The sequence below is a fragment of the Moschus berezovskii genome, chromosome 8, assembly GCF_049115385.1.
Source record: "Moschus berezovskii isolate FMDL1 chromosome 8, NW_MosBer_1.0, whole genome shotgun sequence".
In the NCBI taxonomy this organism is placed as follows: Eukaryota; Metazoa; Chordata; class Mammalia; order Artiodactyla; family Moschidae; genus Moschus; species Moschus berezovskii.
In genome coordinates, this window is record NC_142467.1 from 9,567,010 (window position 1) to 9,580,743 (window position 13,734).

The following is a 13,734-nucleotide window of genomic DNA, read 5'->3' on the forward strand; positions in this document are numbered from 1 at the left end:
CGGTGTTCAGTTTTCTTTGTAGTTCAGCTCTCACATCCATACATGGCTACTGGGAAAACCATAGCTTTGACTAGACAGACCTTTGTCAGCAAAGTAATGTCTCTGCTTTTTAATATTCTGTTTAGATTTGTCATAGCTCTTCTTCCAAGGAGCAAGTGTCTTTTAATTTCATGGCTGAAGCCACCATCCACGTGATTTTGGAGCCCAAGAAAATAAAATCTACCACAGTTTCCATTTTTCCCCATCTATTTCCACCAAGGGATGGGACCAGATGCCATTATCTTAGTCTTTAGAATGTTGAGTTTTAAGCCACCTTTTTCACTCTCCTTTTTCACCTTTATCAAGAGGCTCTTTAGTTCCTCTTCACACGCTGCCATTAAAGTGGTATCACCTGCATATCTGAATTTTCCCCTGGCATTCTTGATTCACTTGTGCTCATCCAGCCCAGCATTTTGCATGATGTAAGTTAAATAAGCAGGGTGGCAGTGTACAGCCTTGATGTAGTCCTTTCCCAGTTTTGAACCAGTCTGTTGTTCCATGTTGTATTCTGATTCTTCTTGACCTGCATACTGGTTTCTCAAGAGGCAGGTAATGAGATCCCCAACAACCCTTCTTTCAAGGTACAATGAAAGTTAGTGTTAGACTGGCCTCTGCCACACATATAGACATTTTTGTAGACAGGTGCAAAGCAGTTCATCGGATCTGTTGTCTACACTCATAGTTTTAGTTGCTACCATTTTAAGTTATCTGACTACTCCTTGCAGTGAAAAGCTTCCCAAAGGCAACGGTAGCTACATTTCAAAACAGTGCTTTCAAACTGTTTATGGTGAGAGACCATTCTATTTTTCTTATTTCCAATTTATCCCAGACTAATGTTTTTGTAAGATACATCAGGGTATACATAGTGTAATATACAATAGTGATTTTTAACAAGGCAGGTAGTTTTATTAAAATATCCACTGTGCTAATTCAAGGATTTGCTTTTATCAGTGAAAACACATTTCTAATAGTTATTATTTGAATAACCAGACCAAGCAATCAAGGGAGATGGAGATGGGCGGAAACATTTGTAGCAGCCTCTAGAATAGCCAGTTCTCTTGAAAAATTTCTGAATATCCTTGGAGACTGGATTCTCAGTCATTGGTAAATGACCTCCCTAGGTTGGTAACTAAAGTGTCACACTGACTTAAATGAACTGTTCTAAAGTAAATTATAGTCACCATCATCTACGGTCTATTATCTCAAACACAGTGAGTCAAACTTGACTGACGCATCATACCCAATAAACGCTGTCCTCCTGCTCCAGGCCATGTGTGGAACTCTAAGCTCAGACGTGGTGCTAACTCTCGTTTCCCTGCTGCCTGTCCTTGACATGTTTATCCCATTTTGAGAAGACAGAATGAGGTGAAAATAGGGGAAACCGATGTTAGTTTCTAAGAACGTAACTGATCCTTATACTGCTCTAAAAATACTTGGTGGTGGAGCCTTTGGTACCTGGATGAAGGTTCCCAGGTTAAACATAAATACAGAAACCCACATATGTTCTAAGATGGTTGATGAGGGATTTTTGCATTTTAGTTTTCCCAGCGAGTGAAGTAAATTGGTTTCCGATAGAATTTTGATTCCTGTCACCATGTCAGATGACCATAGATCTTAAAACCTCTGAATTCAATTGCCATATCTCTCTGGATAACCCAGTGAAAATTCTAGTGAATGTGGATGGATATTGAGGGCAGAATTCATCTAAGTGTAAGAGATCCCCTAGTTCTACCTTCTAAAATCTGATACAGCAAGCTCCTGATAATACTATACTTCCCTGGTATAAAAGTTATGCTAACTTCTTAATTCAGTACATTTGCTAATTTACCAATTACAAGGATTAAAGGCCAATATGAAATCATTTTCTGAGTGTCTTGGAAGTGTGCTTTCAAACCAGTTTCTGTCTTTTAAAGCCAGGGTATGGTGCTTGGCAAAAGATGTATTAAGATTTTGGCAAAAGCTATTCTTTACAGTGATGTCCAATTAATGGATCATTCATAATTGCATGTAAAATATTTTAACAATCAAGGAATTAAGGGCTGTAAAGTCCTTTACAGTCACAGCAGTCTTTATAGTACTCTGCCTCTTGGCATTTCCAGATTTTTGAAATAATGGCAATCATTACTAACAGGCTAAAATTTTATCACGCAATCATGGAAATTCTAAATAGGAAGAGTAGCATTTATTTTTAATGTGTTACCTACAGTGACTGTCCTATGTCTGTGTCAGCATTGTGTAGTTGTGTGGGAAGGATGTGATTTATTTTGGATATTGGGTGAGATGTGGGAGGTTATATTTTCCAAAGTTGGCCATAAAAGTTTTTTAATCCCCTCCTCTTATAACTGAGTGTCCACATGTCTCTATTTCTCTATTTTTGCCCTGGAAATAGGTTCATCTCTATTGTTTTTCCAGATTCCACATATATGTGTTAATATGCAATATTTGTTTTTCTCTTTCTGACTTACTTCACTCTGCATGACAGACTCTAGGTCCATTCACGTATCTGCAAATGACCTAATTGTGTTCCTTTTTATGACCGAGTAATATTCCATTGCATATATGTACCGCATCTTCTTTATCCATTCATCTGGTGTTGGACGTTAAGTTGTTTCCATATCTTGGCTTTTGTAAAGAGTGCTGCAATAAGCATTGGGGTACATGTTTCCATTTGAATTATGGTCCTCTGTGGACATGTGCCCAGTAGTGGGATTGCTGTGTCGTATGGTAGCTCTGTTTTTAGTTTCTGAGGCAACCTTCATACGGTTCTCCACAGTGGCCGCATCAGTTTACATTCCCACCAACAGTGCAAGAAGGTTTGCTTTTCTCCACATCCTCTCCAGCATTTATTGCTTGTAGACTTTTTGATGATGGCCATTCTGATCAGCGTTAGGTCATACTTCATTGAAGTTTTGGTATGGATTTATCTAATTATTAATTATGTTGAGCGTCTTTTCATGTGCCTCATGGCTATCTGTATGTCTTTGGAGAGACATCTACGTATGTTTTCTGACCATTTTTGTTTGGGTTGTTTATTTTTTTGATATTGAGCTCCATGGGCTATTTCTATATTTTGGAGTTTAATCCTTCGTTGGGGGAGATATTGTTGCTGAAACTTGGCTTCTGTACATTGGCACTGAGTTGAACCATGGAGACAGAGTCCTGACTGAAGCAGAAAACGATAGCTTTATTTCTTTGCCAAGCAAAGGAAGATGCAGCAGACGAATGCTCTCAAGACTGTGTCCCACCTTGGAGGGGCTCCTGAGAAGTATTATGGTGTTCAAGGAGCAGGGCCTGATCAGTTTGTGAACATTCTTCTGATTTTTTGCTGATAAGGTCATCAAGGAGTCAGTATCATCAACCCTCTGGTTTCAACTGCACCAGGGTCTCCTGCATGCTTAGGGGTAGCATAGAGCTAACTTCTACCTGGTGGGGGTTTTCAGAATCTGCAAAACAGCCTAAAGGACATGGCTCAGAATATTATCTATAGTCCTTGAGGAAAAGCTAAAGGTCCTTGACTTTGTTTGCTGGCTAAAGTGCTATTATTTTGTCTTGCTTGGCAGTTTTCCTTTCTTTCTGAATTTTCTCACTTCTCTGATTAAGTTTATTCTTTGACTAAAGTTTTTCTACAGACAAAAGGCAGGCAGAGGTCATGGGTGAGGGTCTATTTTAGGAAGGCCTCATAGGGTCCTGCTCGGCTACAATACTTCATGGGAAATAAAGATGACTCGGTATAATTTTATCATAAATAACTGACATTATGGTAAATGGGCAAATAATTATTTCTATAAGAGGAGTCCCAATCTATGGAATGCAACTCGAGGTGTTCTAGTATATGATTGCTTATAGTAAATAAATCTACACTCTATGGAATGACAAGACATGCTCCTTGGAGAATGTTATATAAGGTGTACAACTCTGTGTAAAATGGAGAAGTTTTATGACATAAACACACTCTGCTGTGTGAAATAATCTGCATATTTACTGAGAGATATCTGTGCCAGTTGAGTCCTTGTATACTTGAAATTATTAGTAGAATTTTGTGCTGGGTAAGATTTCTAAGTTTGCTTGAGCCTCATTTGACAATCTAATGCTTATATTTGCTTGAATTGGAATCTCACATTGTCATATAATAAAAATTAGTATTATTTATAATTTCAATTCTAATACTTTAAAACTGTTTATATAATCCTAGGCCAGGAAAATATTTTAAATAAAAATAGATTTAAAGATCTTAGTATTTTGAGTCAGTATTTTTAGTAGCAAAAGTAATTTCTCCCTTTACCTTTCTCTCTCCAAAGAATTCTTGATGACATTTTCTTTCCTCTTGCAAGATGTATTAATATAAATTTTGTAAATCCCAAACTGAGGTATTTAATGGGTGAATTATCATAACATTGGGTTTTCCTACCCTGTCCATGAATATTTTTCTTTCATTTCTCCAAGTCTTCTATTTTTTTGTAGATATTTTTGTGCATATAATTGATGCCTATAAATTATTGTTTAAAAGCATAATATTTTAGCTTGTTTAATTTATGTAATTTATCATTTTACATAAAATTGATAAATTTTATTTGTAAAACTTAAAATGTTTATTTTTCAAGAATTAAAATAAGTAATATGTGTTTCATGTAATAGAGATTTTCATATTCTCAATAATGAAAAAATAAGTTTGCAATCTTCTCCAACTTCCTCATTGTCTCTGTATGGTTTCATCATCCCAGTGTGCATCTTTCCACAACTATTTTCTTTGTGCTGATATAAATATAGACACACAGACAGACAGACACACACACAGGTGTTTATTTCCTTAAAATGGTATTATGTAATTGCATGTACCCCATTCTGTTTTCTGGTTAGTGATTTCTATTGGCATAGGTTTTGCTTTTACATCATATAGTTCTGTGTCATTTTCTGCTAAATTATTATATGTATATAATGGTAATATTATATTCATATTTCAACTCTTCACATCTGTTTTTCTTTGTTTTTATTACTTTAGCTAGGCCTTAGAAAATTGAATGAGAATATCGAGACACATTCTTGAGTTTTCATATTTCCTGATTTTGCTGGTGATGTCAATGCTTTGTCTCTTATTATTCAGTTCAGTTCAGTCGCTCAGTCGTGTCCGACTCTCCGCGACCCCATGAATCACAGCACGCCAGGCCTCCCTGTCCATCACCAACTCCTGGAGTTCACTCAAACTCATGTCCATCAAGCCGGTGATGCCATCCAGCCATCTCATTCTCTGTCGGCCCCGTCTCCTCCCGCCCCCAATCCCTCCCAGCATCAGAGTCTTTTCCAGTGAGTCAACTCGTCGCATGAGGTGGCCAAAGTATTGGAGTTTCAGCTTTAGCATCAGTCCTTCCAATGAACACCCAGGATCGATCTCCTCTAGAATGGACTGGTTGGATCTCCTTGCAGTCTCTTATTATTATTACCATAATAATAGATATGTGATTCTTTCAAAATTATCATGAGTTTGTATTATAATTAGAGTCATTATCAAATATACATTGAAAGGGCATAATATTTGAATAATATATAGCAGAATAAATTATGTTGTTAAATTTACCAATATTTGATGTCCTTTTCATTTTTAAATGAATACCACTAGTTTAACAATATTTCAAAACAAAACTTGTTTAAATTTTTTCCCTTGTTTAGAATTTAAGTTGAATGTTCAGTGCATTAATTTGCTGTTTCTTGATTAAAATAGTTTGAAGTCATTAGTTTCATTCTCAGTGTGGCTTTGTGATGTAACATGTTCTAGGGTAACATGTATTAAAGGTACCATTCATATATTAAATACCAGGTCCTAAGTGCATATGTACATCTATACAAATACATACTGATTAATTTCAAAATAGCTTCTGATCAGTTTTGATAGAGTTAGTTCATTTGTATGTTAACATTTTTCAATGTTTTGGATTATTCGAGGTTGATTTTTTGTTGTTAAAAACTTTTTAATTACATGCTGCTTGGTATATATGTTCTTTGGAGGCCTGGCTTGCTGCAGTCCATGGGGTTACAAAGAGTTGGACATGACTGAGCAACTGAACTGACTGAAGGTGTTTATTGAAATTTACTTTATGTAGCAATATACACTCAATTTTATTAAATATTTTTTGAACATTGAAGAAAGATATCTTTATTTGTGGGTCAAATATTAAACATCAATACATATACATATACACACACAAATACATAAAATCAGCTTTGATTGTACCAACAGTCCTCACTGTATAGTCCATGACCTACTGGGGGAGCTGACTCTCTCTCAAGGGGTCCCCAAAGTCAAAACTATTTTTATAATAATACTATAATATTACTGGTTTGTTTTCATGTTGATATTCAGACTGATGTTACAATAACTACAGAAGATAAAATGTCTGGTTTCCTGACATGAAAAAAAGCAGTGGCCTGCAGTTGCACTCATATTCATATAATCTTTACCACACATCCTCACAGTTAAAAAAAAAAAAAGGATTTCACTTAAGAATGTCTTCTTGAAGCAGTAAACATTACTAATTCCATTAATTCTTTTCCTTTGAATGGTCATATTTTTAAAATATTTTAACAGATAGGAATACTTACTGAAATATTTATATTTAAAATAAAACATTCTTTTGCAAACCAAAGTATGATGACATCTCTAAGAGAAACACTTGTGAGGTTGTTTCAGTCATCATACAAACTAGCCACTTCATAGTACTCTATGTTTATCTGAAAGAGTGGCTGCCAAGTAACTATGGTCATTCACACATTTGCTTGAGTTCCCTAAAAATAAACAAAGTGAGCCTGTCACTGAAAGGAAAGATAACTGACAGGATTGCAGTCAAAGACAAAATGTTTACCTTTCAAAAAAAATTAGAATTTTGGAAAACTTCAATCTGCCACACTCAGTGGAATAGCTTCCTAGTACTTATTGACTTTCTGGTTAGATTTGCTGGTGATATTAATAAATATGATTTTTGATGGTATCTAAGATAGTAATTCACTAATGCCACAAATTATGTGATGCTTTACATTGTTGATACTTTAATTATTGAAAGAAAATAGCATCCTCTTTGATTGACTTCCCTGGTGGCTCAGATGGTAAAGCATCTGCCTACAATGTGGGAGACCCAGGTTTGATCCCTGGATTGGGAAGATCCTCTGGAGAAAGAAATAGCAACCCACTCCAGTACTCTTGCCTGGAGAATCCCATGGATGGAGGAGCGTGGTAGGCTACAGTCCATGGGGTCACAAAGAGTCGGACACGACTGAGTGACTTCACTTTCTTTCTTTTGATTTTATAAGACAGTAGTAGGCAAATATGCATAAACATCCATTTTAAAACATTTAAAATATTATAAAAAACTGTTGGTGAATATAAAAGTGTCATGCCAAAATATATTCTTTAAATAACATGTTTACAAGTGTAAAGTAGATGTCTAAATTCGGGATTAAAAATACTGAGTTGTTTTAAAGAAAATGTTTTGTCTTCTTTGGGGAGAGTACTAGAAAGGTAATAGATGAGGAACAAAAGATCAATCTATCAAGGATGACATTATAATTATAGCAAATGTCTTACTAGGAAACCTCAATTGATTCCTATACTTTGGATCTATTTTCCGTTTAGTCTCATTTATCAGCTTGGCAACTGGGAGTAACCTTCATGGCTTTCTAGTCTTATTATCTCTTTAAACAGGAAACTTTTGTTTTACTTTTTCAAATAACACACTTAGCAGGTTTATTCCAAGTAGGCAGTGAAGAAGGCAGCAAATACTAGAGAAATAGTATATATTAAATTCGTCTTTCCAGAAGATGTCAACCTTTTTAGCCACATTTCCCTGGTAACAGGATGATTGTATAATCAAATCTGTTCACACACCCTACTCTTAAAAATTTCAGGTGAAATGTGTAACTAGGAATACCAACATGTTATTTTAATTTCACACCTACTCTTTACTAGATACCTAGGTGTTTTAAAAATAGATGCTTCAGACATGGTGATTTATTCACTAGACATGTGTAAACATGTAATTGAGCCTAATGTTCTCAAGTTTCAAACTCAGGTGTCAGTGTAGCTGATCCCTGTATCCCAAGAATACGTAGCTTCATTCCTAGGGGAAATATTTCTAAATAACTTCCAAGCTAAATTTCTTCACAATGCCCAGACAGGCAGGGTAACATATAAAGTAAATTGAATGGATACCTGTACCTAAATACTGCTGCTGCTGCCTGCTGCCAAGTCACCTCAGTCGTGTCCGACTCTGTGTGACCCCATAGACAGAAGCCCACCAGGCTCCCCTGTCCCTGGGATTCTCCAGGCAAGAACACTGGAGTGGGTTGCCATTTCCTTCTCCAATGTGTGAAAGTGAAAAGTGAAAGTGAAGTCGCTCAGTTGTGTCCAACCCTTAGCGACCCCACGGACTGCAGCCTACCAGGCTCCTCCATCCATGGGATTCTCCAGGCAAGAGTACTGGAGTGGCTTGCCATTGCCTTCTCCGGTACCTAAATACTAGAGAAAGCAAAATCTACATATTTATTGCATACCATGGGGTAATCGTTTTATAAGGCTATGAGTGGCAGACTGTGGAAGAGGGATATGAAATACTCATATATCACAGTGCTTGCCCTCTAAATTTACAGCCTGGTAGAGAAGAATGATGATGCCCTTGAAACCAATGCAAAGCAGAATTGGGTGCCATTGCAAGGGTTACAGGGAAAGAACAAAGGTAAGCTCATAAGAAACTTTTATGAGTGATACACTGATGTTCGATCGGAGAAGGCAGTGGCAACCCACTCTAGTACTCTTGCCTGGAAAATCTCAGGGACGGAGGAGCCTGGTGGGCTGCCGTCTATGGGGCTGCACAGAGTCAGACACGACTGACGCAACTTAACAGCAGCAGAACCACACTGATGTTCAATTGATTTTACTCAATGCTGCTGTGACTATTTCTAAAGGTGGATATTAGAGGTTTTTTTGGATTGTTCAGAAGATTTTATTGAGGCCACCATCTGTAATTTGCCCTGTCAGAAATCTCAAAAAATAGTTCTGGATTGTAGCATAATTTTTCCTTCTAGTTAACACCTGTAGGTATCATCACATGTGCCAAACTGATTGACACGTTATAGGATCCTTAAATCTCATAGGATAAGGATATCATAACTGCTTACTCCATGAAAATGATTGTTGTTTAGTTTATGTAATTATATATAATTATGAGAGATCCCTTCAAAACGTTTATATGTATGATGGTTCCAGTAGGCAGAATAATGCCCTTCCTCCATCCCCAAATAGCATGTTGTAAACCCCAGAACTTATGAATGTGTTACCTTTACAAAAGGGGCTTGTAGATGTGATTAAGAGTGCTGACTATGAGGTGGGAAGAGTCAGCATACTGACTTTCTGCTGGATTATCTAGGTAGTCCCAACTGAATCACTTGAGTCCTTAAAGCAGAACGCCTTTCCTGACTGGCTTCCAGAGATGAGATGGGAGAAGCGGCAGGAACCCTAAGCATTAATCTTGGCTTGCTGCTGCTGGCTTCAAAAATGAAAAAGGAGACCAAAAACAAAGAAATAGGGGCAGTTCCTAGAAGGAACTGTGAACTGGAAGACCCCCAGCTCACAAATACGAAGGAGCTGGAGATGTGACTTACAATTTATGAGGGACTGAACTCTGCCAAGGTGGTGCTAGTGGTAAAGAACCTGCCTGCCAATGCAGGAGACATAAAAGACACAGGTTTGATCCCTGGGTCAGAAAGATCCCTGGAAAAGGAAATGGCAACCCACTCCAGTATTCTTGCCTGGGAAATCCCATGGATGGAGGAGCCTGGTGGGCTACAGTTTGTGAGGTCACAGAGTCAGACACCACTAAAGTGACTTCGCACCTGCCAACCTCTCTGATTTTTGCTCCATGAGACTCCTGTTGGATTTCTGACAGAAATGAGGTCAGAAATTTGCATTTAGTTTAGGCCATTAAATTTGTTGCAATTTATTATTATGGCAATGGCAAGCTACTCTAGTACTATTGCCTAGAAAATCCCATGGATGGAGGAGCCTGGTAGGCTGCAGTCCGTGGGGTCGCTAAGGGTTGGACACGACTGAGCGACTTCACTTTCTCTTTCACTTTCACACATTGGAGAAGGAAATGGCAACCCACTCCAGTGTTCTTGCCTGGAGAATCCCAGGGACGGCGGAGCCTGGTCGGCTGCCGTCTATGGGGTCGCACAGAGTCGGACACGACTGAAGTGACTTAGCAGCAGCAGCATTATTATGGCAATAGATGAATACTTTTTCTGCCCCAACTCACTTAATGGACATGACATGCTCCCATAAGTGATCTTTAGCAACAGAAATTCTGTTTTCAGAACTGAACATTTAACTTTTTTGTCTTTCTCAGCACACAGATTTACACATACATTCAAATGTGGAAACGCTAAGTAAACCACTTTAATTTCTCACAATATGCATTATAACTTAAGAAGATTTGTCAGTCTTATGATTTCAGTCATGCTTGATTGAAGGTTTCTTAAGGTCCTGACCTTGCTTTCATTCATATAATTAAGTGATCTAATGCAGTCAGTATTTACATTGTGGTCATGCCTTCAATACCTCTGCTAATACCTGAAAAAAAAAAAATGTTCTGAAGATTTGGTATTTAGTTTTGCTCCCCAAAGACTTCATATAAAGTTTCTGAACTTTACATTAGAAGGTTTGTTTGTCTTGTCAAGTTGAAATGTGAAGTTCTTACTGGCTTAAGCACAATAGAACCTTGAACAGCACGTTATCTTTAATATTAGTAAAACAACACTGGATTCACATTTCTGAAATAGAAAAATTCCAAACATAATGCTTCACTTGAACACATTGTGTTAATAAATCTTAACTAAAGGGACTTTCTTAAGTAATAAATTTGAACAATATAACAATCAGAACTATTGTGAAAAATAATCCATCGTTACTACCATGAATAAAAGGCTGGAAGAATAGTTGTTTTTCTGAATCATCTAATATTCTAGAAACATATTTTGCTATTATAATCAATGGAAATAAAGATACAGAAAAGGTGAACTTCCTTGTGAAAGTATGATATTTCTTAAATATCTTGTTTAAAAAACAGGCATTTTCTCCCCATTGGGAAGATGGTATAGTGTTACCTTCAGTTCAGTTCAGTTCAGTCGCTCAGTCATGTCTGACTCTTTGCGACCCCATGAATCACAGCACGCCAGGCCTCCCTGTCCATCACCAACTCCCGGAGTTCACTCAAACTCATGTCCATCGAGTCGGTGATGCCATCCAGCCATCTCATTCTCTGTCGGCCCCTTCTCCTCCAGCCCCCAATCCCTCCCAGCATCAGAGTCTTTTCCAGTGAGTCAACTTGTCGCATGAGGTGGCCAAAGTATTGGAGTTTCAGTTTTAGCATCAGTCCTTCCAATGAACACCCAGGATTGATCTCCTTTAGGATGGACTGGTTGGATCTCCTTGCAGTCTAAGGGACTCTCAAGAGTCTTCTCCAGCACCACAGTTCAAAAGCATCAATTCTTCGGCGATCAGTTTTCTTCACAGACCAACTCTCACATCCATACCTGACCATGGGAAAAACCATAGCCTTGACTAGACGGACCTTGGTTGGCAAAGTAATGTTTCTGCTTTTTAATATGCTATCTAGGTTGGTCATGACTTTCCTTCTGAGGAGTAAGCATCTTTTAATTTCATGGCTGCCATCATAAGTACACATTAGGTAACATATTAAGTAATGTTTTTAACCTTCAAAAAATCAACAAAATACACCTCTGTGCCTCACTGAATTATCACTATAACACAGATCTTATTAGTGATTACAACCCTTCAGTGACATTTTCTTGAGGCTCTTTTAATGCTAGAAGTCAAAATATTAAGTTTTCAAATCTCAGTATACAAGTGTATAGAGTTTCTATATCTGCTTGGGAAAATGCATTTTTGAATGTGTGGATTAGGTTTCTTGTAGTTTTCAGTAAAAGTATAATATTTCTGTATAACACAGTCATGTCAATTTCACTCCAGTCTTTATACTAATTTAAGGTTGCCAAATAAAATATAGGACACACAACCAAATTTGAATTTCAGAAAAACAACAAATAATTTTATTATGTTCCATGTAACATTTGAGACAATAATACTTTAAAAAATTATTCAGTTTATCTGAAATCCAAATTTGGCTTGAATAAAGTGAAAGTGAAAGCGAAGTCGCTCAGTCGTGTCCGACTCTCTGCGACCCCGTGGACTGTAGCCCACCAGGCTCCTCCGTCCATGGGATTCTCCAGGAAGAATACTGGAGTGGGTTGCCTTTTCCTTCTCCAGGGGATCTTCCCGACCCAGGGATCGAACCCAGGTCTCCCGCGTTGCGGGCAGACGCTTTAACCTCTGAGCCACCAGGGAAGCCCTTGGCTTGAATAAACCATACTCTAATTGCTATTGTACTCTTCACTCAATGAATGATAGAACACTTTCCCTCTTGTTTTCTTCAGTGTAAGGTTGCTTAATTGTATCACAAAATACAATTATTAAATTTTCTAGTGAGATGTTAAAGAAATAATTACACATTAGAAGATAACATGGGATAATTGTTAACATGTGCCTTGACATGCAAGCCCCACAATAAACCTATTATGTTCAGAAGGTCTTAAAATATAAAATATAGTAAATTATGTGAGGCAGATAAATAAAAATGTTGAAGCAGAAATGAACCATCAAATGAGACAGTTGATCTTATTTATTCTGTACCTTCAGTTTAATCCCCAGGGATTAAATCTCTATACACTGCTGCTACTAAATGTCCTAGACCTCATTCCATTATATTGAGCTTATAGAGGTGCTACATTTAGGGTTGTGTGTGTGTGTGTGTGTTTAGTCTAAGGTGAGTGGTGGTGGTTTTAATAATAAATTGTGTGGGACTCTTGTGACCTCATGGACAACCCCATGGACTGCAGCCCACAAGGATCCTCTGTCCATGGGGTTTTCCAGGCAAGAACACTAGAGTGGATTGCTGTTTCCTTCTCCAGGGGATCTTCCCTACCCAGGGATCAAGCCCAGGTCTCCCGCGTTGCAGGCCATCGCCTCCACTGTAGGTAGAATCTTGACCAATTGAGCTACCAGAGAAGCCCAAGTTGGGAAAGAACTAAAGAATGTCTTAGGGTATGTAAAGCACTTCATGACTCTTGGTGCTCACCAAGTGAGGGGCTGGCTTCTGAGAAATTAAAAATCTGATGAACAGTTGTTGGAAGGGACAACAACTTAGGGGGGATGGGGTCTTGGCAATGGGTGGTACTAGCTCAAGCAGAGACTGAGTATTCTGTGGGTGAAACTTATGAATCTCCAGGTGGCTTGAAAATGCCCTTTACATGGGGCATCTGCTTTACAACTAGGATTTTTGTTTTATTGAGATGCATTTGACATACAAGACTGTATACATTTAAGATGTATGCACCAGTGGCATATATATTATGAAATGATTATTACTGTGTTTATTTACTTAAAAATTCTATTGACATATAGTTGATTTATAGTGTGTTAATTACTGCTGTCAAGCAAAGTGGTTTACAAAAGAATGCATATATACATTATTTTAAAACTTATTTTTCATTATGACTTATCCTAGGACATTGAATATAGTTCTCTGTGCTGCAACTTCTCTGGTAACTCAGCTGGTAAAGAATCTTCCACAATGT